Below are 12791 nucleotides of genomic sequence, written 5' to 3'. Positions count from 1 at the left end.
CACACAGTACTCCAGGTGTGGCCTGATCAAGGCAGTATATAGCAGAGTTATGATCTCCTGTGATTTTGATGTTATAGCCCTTTTGATACAACCCAGGATTGAATTTGCCTTTTTTGCCACAGCATCACACTGACTGTTCACATTTAGTTTACAGTCCACTAGAACCCCCAAGATCTCTTTCGCGCACACTACTTCCCAAAAGTGCATCCCCCATCCAGTATTTGTTCTTCACATTTTTGTGGCCCAGATGTAAGACTTTGCACTTATCCTTCCAAAACACTTTTGATCCCAGCCTCCATATCTGTTTTTTTCCATTAAAAAGTATATTTTGGTGCTACAATAAAATAATAGCTTTCTTGAAAAGAAAAGAAAAAAAGAAAAGAAAAGAAAGAAAAGAAAAGAAAAGAAAAGAAAAGAAAAGAAAAGAGGATTTCTCTAGTTAACAGTACAATCCGAAGCAAATGAGTTGGAGTGAAATGTCTGAAATAAAAAATTCATCGAAAGGGTTGAAAAGGGTGTAACTGTGAAGGATGGCACTATAATTTACTGAGCATTTTGTTTTTTATACACCATCCATGTTTCAGTATGCTGTTGCTTCTCCTATTGCCATCAATGTGATTTACATATTACCATAGCATTTTTGAGTCTGTTTCATTTTCTTCACAATTAAGGGTTCTTTTTTAATCTGCTACAAGTTTTTTTAAAGCTGCTAGTATAAAAAAAGAGACTTGAATCCACTTACTCCTAGGTGATAAAATTTCACAGTAAAGCCATAGATGGAGCAGAGTGAAAATTACTGTAGCAGCAGGAACTGAAGATAAAAGAGGATTACGCATGATGAAATGTAGTAATTGAGTAGAAATCACTGAAAAATGCCAGATGGATGTCAGTATTCCACACAGTTCTAATATGCTGGTATGGTTTTTATCGAGTTTCACTTCTCAGGTTTCCTATGTGTAATTGAGGTTTATTGATATAGTATATGGCCCAGTTAATAGGTGACCATAAACAAGACGTAGCTGCAGCCCTTCTGAATACCAGAATATGGCCCCAGTCTGCCTGGCTGGAGAAACTTTTGTTAATGACCACCATAAGACACATCTGATTCCTCCTCCCGCTCTTTCCATAGTGCACGAACAGTAACGGCTCCGCATAGAAATTAAATGGCAGACGAGATTGGCGCAGAAAAGACAAGACGAGCAATTATGTGGACTGCCAAAGAGGATTATGTAGGATTTTAATATTGGTTTTCAGCAAAAGCAAAAAAAAACCCCCAAAAACACACCCTTAACACTTCTATACAGAGTAACAATTTGCTGCAGCCAGCTTGGAATTCTACAATGCTGTAAAGGTTGATTTAGCTATTTATTGTAGTGACAGGAAAAACAGAAGGAGCCACACGCATGTAAACACGATTGCCTTCCTCATTAACAATAACACAAAGCTCTATTAAAGCCAGCATTTTGGTACAGTGGTTAGAGTTTCAAACAAGGATCTGGCAGATGCTGATTCAAATTCCCACTCTGCCAGGGAAGCTTGCTGGATGACTTTGGGCCAGTTACACACACTCTCTGCCTAACTTACTTTACACTGTTGTTGTGAAGTTAAAATGAAGGCAAGGAGAAGAATGGAAGTCGCTCTGCGGTCCCCACTGGGGAGATAGGCGGGGCTTTTCTTGCAGCAGGAACTCGTTTGCATATTAGGCCACACCTACCCACCTCGATGTAGTCAAGCCTCCAAGAGCCTACAATAGGCCCTGTACTAAAAACCCTCTAAGCTCGTGGAGGATTGGCTACATCAGGGGTGTGTGGCTAATATGCAAAGGAGTTCCTGCTACAAAAAAAGCCCTGGAGATAGGCAATGTATAAATGAAATAAAAACACAAATCCTATCATTTGAGTCACCAGAGAGCACATTAATATGTTGCAGAGTAGTCACCAGAAAGCACAATAATATGTTACAGACAAAGCAGACAGGAAGTTCCTGGCATGTGTGTTGAACAGTAGCATACTGGCCCATTTTAGCTGATACCCAGGGCAGGTCCCCTGAGATGCTAACAGTACCAATGGAGCTGACAGCCTGAAAGAAGGAAGGGGGCATGGCTTATGCTCATTATCACCCCCTATATCTAGGCGGCTGCCAGCCAGGTCCAAGCTGTGCCCTATCAACTGCAACCCCTGCCAACCTCCCTCCCCTTTAGCAACACAACAGTGCCTTCACCAGTAGATATTCCAATTTTTTTGGCACTTAGGGTCAAAAAAATTGCCAGCTCCTGTCGGAGATGGTTTAATGCTAGGCTTGCCAATCCCCAGGTCCCAGCGGGGGTTCTTCCGCTTTCCCAGGCTACTTCCCGCCCCCAGTCAGCTGGCCGGAGAGGGAAAGCCCCACCCCCAGAGGACCACGTGCCTTTGCACCTCCGATTCTGCTTCCGATTGAAAGGCTTCCTCTTGGGATGGTGTGTCTGTGTTACTTTGGAGAAGTTGGCAGCAACTCGTGAGTAGAGAGGCCAATCCCTTACTTCAAAGTTGCCGGAAACAGGGGGGTGGTGGGGGGGGGGGAAACGTCTGCTGAGCACTTCATTATTCCCTATGTGGAGATCGATTCTCATAAGGTATAATGGGGAATTGATCTGGAGGTTTCGGGGGCTCTGGGGGAGCTGTTTTTTGAGGTAGAAACACCACATTTTCAGTATAGTATCTAGTGCCTCTCCCCAAAGTATCCCCCAAGTTTCAAAACAATTGGACCAGGGGGTCCAATTATATGAGCCCAAAAAGAAAGTGCCCCTATCCTTCATTATTTGCTATGGAAGGAAAGACATTTTAAAAGGTGTGCTGTCCCTTTAAATGTGATGGCCAGAACTCCCTTGGAGTTCAATTATGCTTGTCACACCCTGGTTCCTGGCTCCGCCACCAATGTCTCCTGGCTCCACCCCCAAAGTCTCCTGGCTCCACCCCCAAAGTCCCCAGATATTTCTTGAATTGGACTTGGCAACCCTATTTAATGCAGGACTTTTTTTGTAGCAGGAAGGCCTTTGCATATTAGACCACACAACCCTGATGTAGCCAATCCTCCAAGAGCTTACAGGGCTCTTAGTACAGGGTCTACTGTAAGGTCTAGGAGGACTGGATACATCGGGGGTGTGGCTTCATGTGCAAATGAGTTCCTGCTACAAAAAAAGCCTTGGTTTAATGAGTGGAACATCCACCTTTAACTCTGGCCTGACCCCATATTTCAGAACAATCAGCCTATGAACCTCAACTTCATACAGCATTCAAAAAACCTAAGTTAGACACCCACAGAGCAAGCAATAGCCACCGTACACAGGTAAGCAATGGAATGGGTGTGTTTTTTAATGTGGTTCTGACATTTGCAGATAAACCAGCAGTCATGAAAACATCCCTTGTTTAAATGTCAGAAAAGTTGTTCTAATTTCAAAACTAATACCTAAGGAAAAGAGAGTTAGAAAATACAGAACTGCATTGGGGGAGATCTGAATCAGAAAATAAGGCGACAATCCTACTTTTACTTATTATATCAGCTGAGCTTACTTCAGGGGCAAACTATATAGGACAAGTGCACAGATGTGCCTTTCAACACAGGTGTACCCCAGTCTAGGCTTGCCAACCCACTTTTCCAGGCTCCTTCCCGCTCCCAGTCAGTTGGCCGGTGGGGGGAAGCCCTGCCCCCACAGCCACCATGTGACTTTCCACCTCCAGAGGCTTCCTCTTGGGATGGTGTGTCTGTGTCTTTAAGGCTGAATGGGGGAGCGGGGGAGGAAGCAGAACAACATGGCTGCTCCCAGTGCCTGTGAAAACAACCCAGACCCTCCGCTGGTTGCACAATCTTTTCAGAGGTCCTTTGCATAGGAAAGGAGGTAAACTTGAACCTTTGGTTGTTCCGTGTTATCTTTGAAGAAGTTGGAAGTTCAGCAACTCATAAGTAGAGATGTCAATCCCCAGATGGGAGCAGGCCCTCCCCCGCTTCAGAGTCATCAGAAATGGGGGGGGAGAAAAATATCTGCTGGGCACTTCATTATTCCCTATGGAGATCAATTCCCATAGGGTATAATAGAGAATTGATCTGAGGGTATCTGGGGCACTGGAGGAGTTGTTTTTTGAGTTAGAAGCACCACATTTTCAGCATAGCATCTGATGACCCTTCTCAAAATGCTCTCCATGTTTCAAAAAGATTGGACCAGGAGCTCCAATTCTATGAGCCCCAAAAGAAGGTGCCCCCATCCTTCATTATTTCTAATGTAGGGGAGGCATTTAAAAGGTATGTGGTTCCTTTAAATGTGATGGCCAGAACTCCCTTTGGAGTTCAATTGTGCTTGTCACAACTTTGCTTATGGCCCCACTCCCATTTTCTCCTGACCCCACCCCCAAAGTCCCCAGATATTTCTTGAATTGGACTTGGCAATCCTACCCCAGTCACAGGTATGGTGGGGTGCAATTTCTATACGAGAGGAGCTGAGGCATGTGCTGACTCCACCTACTTCCTTACTCACCATTAGACATGCATCTGGCTTGGGAAAAGGAGCTGGGGGGGAAAGGCTGCTGGGGAAAAAACAGGGGGTGCTCCCTTGGCTGTTTTTAAATATATCCTGTTTTACGCTTGATTGGGGCACCACTGTGTTTAGAGAACCCAGTCAGCTGCTGTTACTAGCAGTCTAGCTGTGAGTAGACATGCATAGGAAGGATTGTATGAATGTTTCAGACCACTCAGGGCTTGTTTTGTAGCAGGAATTCTTTTGCATATTAGACCACACACCCCTAATGTAGCCAATCCTCCTGGAGCTTACAGTAGGCCCCATACTAAGAGCCTTGTAAGCTCTTGGAGGATTGGCTACATCAAGAGTGTGTGGCCTAATATGCAAGGGATTTCCTGCTACAAAAACAGCCCTGTGCCTCTATGTGTATCTCACTGTTCCTCCATCGTAAAATTCAAAACAGTGTACCATACACGGGGTTACCAGAAGTCTCCCATCCAAACGTCACCAGAACCTAACCTGTGTAGCATGAGCAATGTATGGACTTTCTAAAATGGAAGAAGCAAAGTTTTAAAAATGCCATAAATTGTCACTGGGTTGTTGTTTCCCTTAGCAGTTTCAAAGGTATGGTAAAATGCTCCGTCTGGAGTCTCAGATCCAAAACACATTAGGTGTAGTGTAAATTGGGTACTTTCTATTAGTATTAATTACCTCTCAAGTGCACCAGGTATTGAATTCATTTGTATGCCAAACAGTTACTGTAGGTCATGAAACATGAGAGAAAAATATCAGTGATCACACAAAGTCTTCTAAACTCTTGTTTCTATCTCCCTAAAGGATTGGCCTCAAAAACCGACTAGAGTCATGCAGCTGACGAGCAACTTCTATCACTGGTAGGAAGACAGAGATATCTAGATAAAAGTGTTTCATGCTTGTGTATGCTTCTTGTTACTTGTCTTGTATGACAGCTGATTATTTCAGATGCGGCAGACACTGTCATGTTGCAGGCAGAACCTAAGAAAGTTGTCTGGGTAAGGAAACAGTAAAAGTAAAATTGATTATGAAATGCTGGTGGTGAATGGGGTGAGTTGGGTTTTCAGTGCATGTACAACTGAAGTGTGATTGAAAATACATATTTATACAAGTAGTAGTCCTGGTTTCATTTGTAAAGTGAACAACAGTAGCCCTTTCTTACAAACAGATGTATGTACTTACATCCAGGGTAGTACGTGCATTCACTGTAACATGTGAACCAGGCTAGCACAGGGACAGTAACCTCTTGTAATCATTATCTACATTGTAAGCAGGGGTGGAATTCTAGTGGGAGCTCCTTTGCATATTAGGCCACACACACCTCCAATGTGGCCAATCCTCTAAAAGCTTACAAAAAAAGAGCCTTGTTAGCTCCTGGAGGATTGGCTACGTCAAGGGTGTGTGGCCTAATATGCAAAGGAGCTCCTGCTAGAATTCCACCCAATTGTAAGTGTACTATTTATTAGTATAATTTTTAATTTTTAAAATTTTTATTGAAATTGAAAGTAATACAAAGAAAAAAAATTAGACAGAAAACAACTATAACTGTAATTCATCATCTACCAGAAAATTACTTACATACAATAGGAGAAAAAAGAAGCCACGCCCTTGAGTCACAAAAGTAACACAATCTAACAGGTTTTCTAAAGAGTTAATGCGTACTGCAAGTATACTATGAGATATTTCAAAGTGGCAGAACAACCAAAGATTAATGCATAGCCAAAAGTGAAAGACACTCCTCTTAAGGGATATTTGTAGATTGGGGAGGTAATCCAAGATTCCAAAGCAAAAAAGGCTCCCATTTACAAAGTTGGGATGAATGGACCGTATTGCCAGAGTAAATGTGTCTATTTTCAGTAATCCATACTTTGTTCACCCAAGTATCGATAGAAGGGGGAGTTACTGACCTCTGTTTCATGCTACTGCAAATTTAGCAGCTGTGAACATGAGAGATTAATTCCTGCCAAGGTTTTGTTATTTTATAGATGTCCCAGATGTTTAGGGTTGCCAAGTACAATTCAAGAAATATCTGGGGACTTTGGGGGTGGAGCCAGGAGACATTGGGGGCGGACCCAGAAACAAGGGTGTGGCAAGCATAATTGAACTCCAAAGGGAGTTCTGGCCATCACATTCCAAGGGACTGAACACCTTTTAAATGCCTTCCTTCCATAGGAAATAATGAAGGATAGGGTCACCTTTTTGGGGGGCACATAGAATTGGACCCCCTTGTCCAATCTTTTTGAAACTTGGAGGGCATTTTGTGGAGAGGCACCACATGCTACGCTGCAAATTTTGGGCCTCTACCTCAAAAAACAGCCCCCCCAAAGCCCCAGACACCCGTGGATCCATTCTCCATTATTTCCTATGGGAATACATCTCCATAGGGAATAATAAAGTTCCCAGCAGATATTTCCCTCCCCTCCCCCTGCTTTCTGGTGACCCTGAAGTGGGGGGAGGGCCTCCAAACTGGGGGATCTCCTGCCCCTACCTGGGGATTGGCAACCCTACAGATGTTTAAAAGCAAAATTTGAGGCGAGCATGGTATCATTAGACCTGTTACCGATGTAACTTTGGCTAAAATAAGGCCCCCCAAAGCCTGGATAATCAGACAGGTGCAGGTCCACCAGTTACAGGAAATGTGTGCCAGATTTCCCACAGCCTTTCCTGCAATTGGAAGCTAGGGAGGGTGCTGTATGGGATAGCTGTGCTGGGGAAACTTTATTAGTATAAATGATCCACTTACAATGTGGATAACTGGCAGGTCATGAGGGGTTATTCCCCCTATGCTTGTTTTCTTTATTTATTAGTATAATAATTAGTATTAGTATAAATAATCACTGTCCATCATGATCCACTCCATATTTTAACTAGAACTGCATGTCTTGTATGCAGACATCACATTCAAGAGAATGAATGCAGTCAGACATTCTTGATGGAAGAAATGGTGACTTTTATTCTTGCTATTTCCAGTTTCCCAGTACAGGTTATAAACAGAGAGGACACAGTAAGAATAAAAATAAGAGTCCTGCTGGATCCAATCAGACTCCTGCTCCACCTAGTGCAATATCCCAAGAGCCAGTTTGGTGTAGTGGTTAAAAGTGGTGGACTCTAATCTAAGCTGCTGGAGTGATCTTGGGTTAGTCACAGTTCTCTCAGAGCTGTTCTCTCAAGAGCAGTTCTCAAAGAATTCTCAGCCTCACCTACCTCACAGTTTATCTGTTGTAGGGAGAGTTTCTCACAGTGACCAACCAGATGTACCCAGAAGACAGACAGTCAGGGTGCAGAAGCCCAAACCTCTCCCTGTTGTTACCTTCCAGCAACCACTATTCAAAGGCACACAGCTTCTGAGTGCAGATATGCCATTTAGCCGCCATTGTTAATAACCATAGAAGCCATCGAAGCCAGTGGTATCACTATATTCAGTGGCAGCAAGTCTCTGAACTTAATTATGTGTTGTGTGAAGAAGTGCTTTATGTTGTCTGTACCTGACAAGAAATGAAAGGATATATTTTGTAATCTAGTAGAATGCTGTGCAAAAGGGGGGCGGGAATCATATTCAATTCTATCACATGTCATATTGCATGTCAATAATTTGTTGCTGTCTCATCTGTAGTTAGAAAATCAAGCTGGAGCGTCAGTTCTAATATTTATAAAGACTGACAGGAAAGTGCTACTCAAAATCTGTGTTGGCAGAAATGTGCAGTTTTGTTTGTTTTACTGAAATGATTTGACAGAAATTCCAGTCCGGGATTAGAAAGACCACTTTGTGCATTAGTAGTAATAATAATAATAATACATTAAAAGAGGAACGCCACAGAGTTCAATTTTTAAACTGGATCTTTGCCAGGCAAAACACCCAAATGGCTTGCAACACTTTGGCCCACAGATCAAAGATTTGCAGCCTTGGGAAGCTTTGGATCTTTTGATCTGTCGTCTCTTCTTGAAGCAGAAGAAGACATGATGGAAAGGGAAAGAAGGGGACTGGGGAATCTGGCCAGCTGTAAGGGGGATGTTGTCATGAATATTTAGCAGCCTGAGTCTAGATGAACCTTAAACCACTATGGCTCACCAAGTGTGCAATGTGATACAAACTGAACAACCTCACCAGGCAGCAGGTATAACACTTCTGACACCTTTGTTTCTATAGGTCTATTTATGATGTATGCATAAAATGTGCATGTCTCAGGCATGCATTCAGTCAGACTCTTGCACTTGTTGATCACCTTATTATTAGGTTTTATTTCTTTTTTCTCTGCTCCACTTATTTAAGGGGAGGCACATATAGAATCTTGGATTTTATCCTAGATAATATGATTCTCAAATCTGTTTAGTTTTTCAGGTTATGGAGTTCAGGACCATTATTTTCAATGGGTAATGTATAAGAGGATCTGGGGCAGTTGTTTATAAAGATAATGGCATCAAATTTGCACTGAAGATACTACTCCCTGTAAACTAAATACTATCTATGTTTGAAGCAAATGGAACACAGGGATGCAGTTTTATAGTCTTCCAAAGTAGGTGACCAGCTGCACTTTTCTCTACAAAATCCTAAAATGGTGGTCAAGTGGGAGAACTCCAGCCGGTCTTGACATTTCTAAAAACAATCTTGTCTGCATTCATTTCATTTTCCTACTCTTACGGGAGCTAACTGGCATTAAAAAATGTTTACCTTTCCACTGAAAACTCTGCATTTGCCATCCTTCCTTGTTGTGATCTGTTTGTTTTCTTTACAAAGTGAACATGGCTTCCTCTACTAACCCCACACTTCTTTCCATTAGTCTGCCATTATTCACTGTGAGGCTGGAGTGGCTATATTTCAACCAAATTACACCAAATTTGCAGCAGAGCCCTCCCTTCAGTAAATTGGACCCATGGAGTCAAATTCTATGAGCCCCAGAAGAGGCTGCAACTAGCCATCATAATTATACTTCCATTCTTTTGTGAGCAGCTGTTTCTTGGTAAAATGACTCCAGAATTGCAACAGAGTGAATGTTGTCTGTCTAAAGACCCTGCTCCCCCCTTAAGTGGCAAGCAAATTGGACAAAGGGGTTGAGTTCTGTGGGCCCCTGAAGAAGCTTCCCCCACCTTTCTATTTCCCTAAATGAAGTACTTGAAAAAAGGGGTCTGCCCTCATAGAGGAAGAAGAGAAAGAAAACTGTGGGACTTTGAGGCTTGTCTTCACAGGCAATTGGCTGGAAACACTCTGTGCTCCTTTCATGCAGGGATCCAATTGGAAGGATGAAATGCCATTATCTGGGGGAAACCAGTAGAATCAAAGAAAAAAACATGAGTACATGCTGTAGCTGGCTAGCACCACCCAAAGATGAAAAACAATATGGACTGTTCCAGGGTGCAGGTTTAGAATCTCAGATTTGTACTACCCTTTCAGAAAATTACAGTAATGACCCAAACCAGCAGTTTCCACGTATATCTTCAGTTTGGGAATTTCCTAAAGCAGACCGCTACTGAGCAGTAAAAACAACTCTTCTCTGCTAGCTATCAAAAGCCATTGCAAATGTGGAAAAGGGGCTGCCTAAAATCATTAATGACCACCTTTGCTCCAAGTTATGAATGCCCTCTCCCATTTACAGATCACTCCCACAGATGTATGGCACCCATTAAGAATTGCTGATCTAGATTTTCCACTACTTGAGCTGGAAGGTGGGACTTAAAAGTAATGCTATACCCTTGGATGTATGGTGACCTCACCATCACATTTTCATGCATTTTTGCATGCTCCCTGCAGCCACATAGCATCTGCAGGGAACTGCTTCTTTAAAAAAAATGGGGAGGGCCTGAATGGGCTTGGAGTGGCACCAAGGGAGGAGGGAGGGCTCTTGTCTCCCCTCCAAGCCATTTTTTTTCATATGAAAACTGTGTCTTTTGGGGGAGGGGGTGTTGTTTCACCAATTTTGCCACTTTATGTGGAGTATCTGTGCACATGCAGTGGCAAAATTGGCCAAATAACTCCCTCCCCAGCATGGTGATCACATGAGAAACTGCTTGCAGGAGAGGCAATTATAATTCCCCCTGTGACACTCTTTCTTCAGAAGCAGCTCTGTGCAGCTGCTGGGTGACCGCAGGGAACATGTGAAAGCGCGTGAAAAAATGTAACATCTAATTTGGCTCTGAGAGCCCTGATAGGATGAGAAAGCAGAACTGGCACCTACATAGAGGACATCATTAGGAGGTAGTAACCCGAGGGCAGGAGCTGCTACATGGCAGAAGGAAGGGAAAGGCTGTGGCTCTGTGGTGCAGCATCTGCCTTCCATAAAGAAGGTACCAGGTTCAATCCCTGGCATTTCCAAGGGCTCAGCAAGGCAACTTTTCACAGCTGAAGAGATCAAAAGGGACAGCAGTCAAGTAGAGCACCAGCAGTGAGTGATAGAATCAATGGAATAAAACAGCTTCAAGAAACAGAAATGCCAAATACCCTCCAGAATAACGATATATTCATATGTTCTGCAAAGGCAGTAAGGAAAGGTGCCTGGCCAGCTACTTGGGGCAGGGAATTCCAAAGTTCACAGGCCATAAAACATAACCCTGGAGAGTATTTCTGAGTGTGCAAGGATTTCCACCCATGGAGAATTAGTACTTTAATCACCTTCCCCTCCTGCAGTGGCTCAAAATGCCCCCAATAGTCAATTCTTTACAGTCAGGGACAAGATGGGATGGGCATTTTGGAGACAGAAGGAGAAGGATGGGCATTTTGGAGACAGAAGGAGAAGGATATTGGATTTATACCCCGCCCTTCACTCTAAATCTCAGGGTCTCAGAGCAGCTTACAATCTCCTTTACCTCCTTCCCCCACAACAGACAACCTGTGAGGTAGGTGGGGCTGAGAGAGCTCTCAGAAGCTGCCCTTTCAAGGGCAGCTCTGCAGGTGGAGGAGTCCACACACTGAACCACTACACCAAACTAGATCCAAGCTAATATCCCACCAGCTGATCTTAAAAGCAAACAAATGAGGATTAGATGGGACGGAGGCATCTTGAAGCCATTTCACCTCTAGATGCCCTATCCATGCGATGCACTGTCAGGTTTTCTATCCATGTGATACATTCTCTCTCCAGCTCCTTTCATAGCAAACATTTTGTCAGAATGGGCAAAGTTAACAGTAATGAGGTATGTATCAGAAAATCATTGTGATCTCTCAGCATGGGGTGCACTAATCTTGTTGATGCTGCTGTCTCTTGGTTTGGGCTGTCAAGCATCCTTTCTCCTTCCCATCTCCCGCATGCTCCAACCTGCACCTGTGCTCTAAAAATTAATCAGTACCATCCAGAAGGATGTTTGTGACAAGGGCTTTATGCAAAGCATTATTATACACTGACAACCCTGTCAAGGTTGCTTGCTTGTTTTTCTCTATTTATAGAACTGGTTCAACATTCAGTGAAACGCTCCTTAAATCTGATGCTACTATTTTCATTTTCCTCTTGAATTCCTATTTGGAGGCTGCAGCCCTATGCACACTTCCTCAAAATAAGCTCCACTGAACACTATGGTACAGAACTGGGCTGCAATCCACATTAGCCAAGAACTGAGCTTCTCAACAGTCTTCATCCTTACCCTCTTGAGCATCTTTGTCTTATATCATATTGATGAACTGAGTTGCCTTCAGCCTTAAAGGATTCCTTGAGTGTGCCACAACTTTTCAAAGGTGGGGTTTATGGAGTTTTGCTTGCACTGTCATGGGTGACGGCAATGGCAATGACCACGCTGGGCTCCTGCCCCAAGTTGGGTTCTTGCCCAAGTTTACAGCAGAGTCTGCAGCTGGCTCCTCTGATGCTCCAGGAGCTGACAGCTTACCACTGCTGCCTGAGTCAGCATTTCCCACACCTGTCCCAGCAGCAGTGGAAGAGGCACAGCTGCAAGCAGAAAACCCACCAGATTCACCCTCAGGTAGCTCGACTGAGGAAGCGACTCTGCTGAGACTTAGCAACCTGTAGGAGGGATGCATGCATATGGGGAAGACGGTCACTGAGTTCTGACAGAAGCTTTACTGTGCTTTAATTGGAACATTGTCAAAAGCTCATTTCGCCCCCAGCTTGGGGCTGAGCTCCTCATGGAAGCAACAAGTCGCATCCGTGACGACACGCATCTACTCCGGCTCTTGTGCTCCTGATCAGATTCCTCGGCTTCTTGACTCTCGGCTCCAGACAACCTTGCTCTCTGCCCCCCTGACTCGACTACCTGACTTGGCTTTGGTTAGAACCCCCTGGCTTCACCCCAGACCAGACTTGGGCTTTGCTTCCGACTGCACCCAGCC

The sequence above is a fragment of the Heteronotia binoei genome, chromosome 3 (genome assembly GCF_032191835.1).
Source record: "Heteronotia binoei isolate CCM8104 ecotype False Entrance Well chromosome 3, APGP_CSIRO_Hbin_v1, whole genome shotgun sequence".
Taxonomy (NCBI): domain Eukaryota; kingdom Metazoa; phylum Chordata; class Lepidosauria; order Squamata; family Gekkonidae; genus Heteronotia; species Heteronotia binoei.
This window is presented reverse-complemented; position numbering follows the sequence as displayed.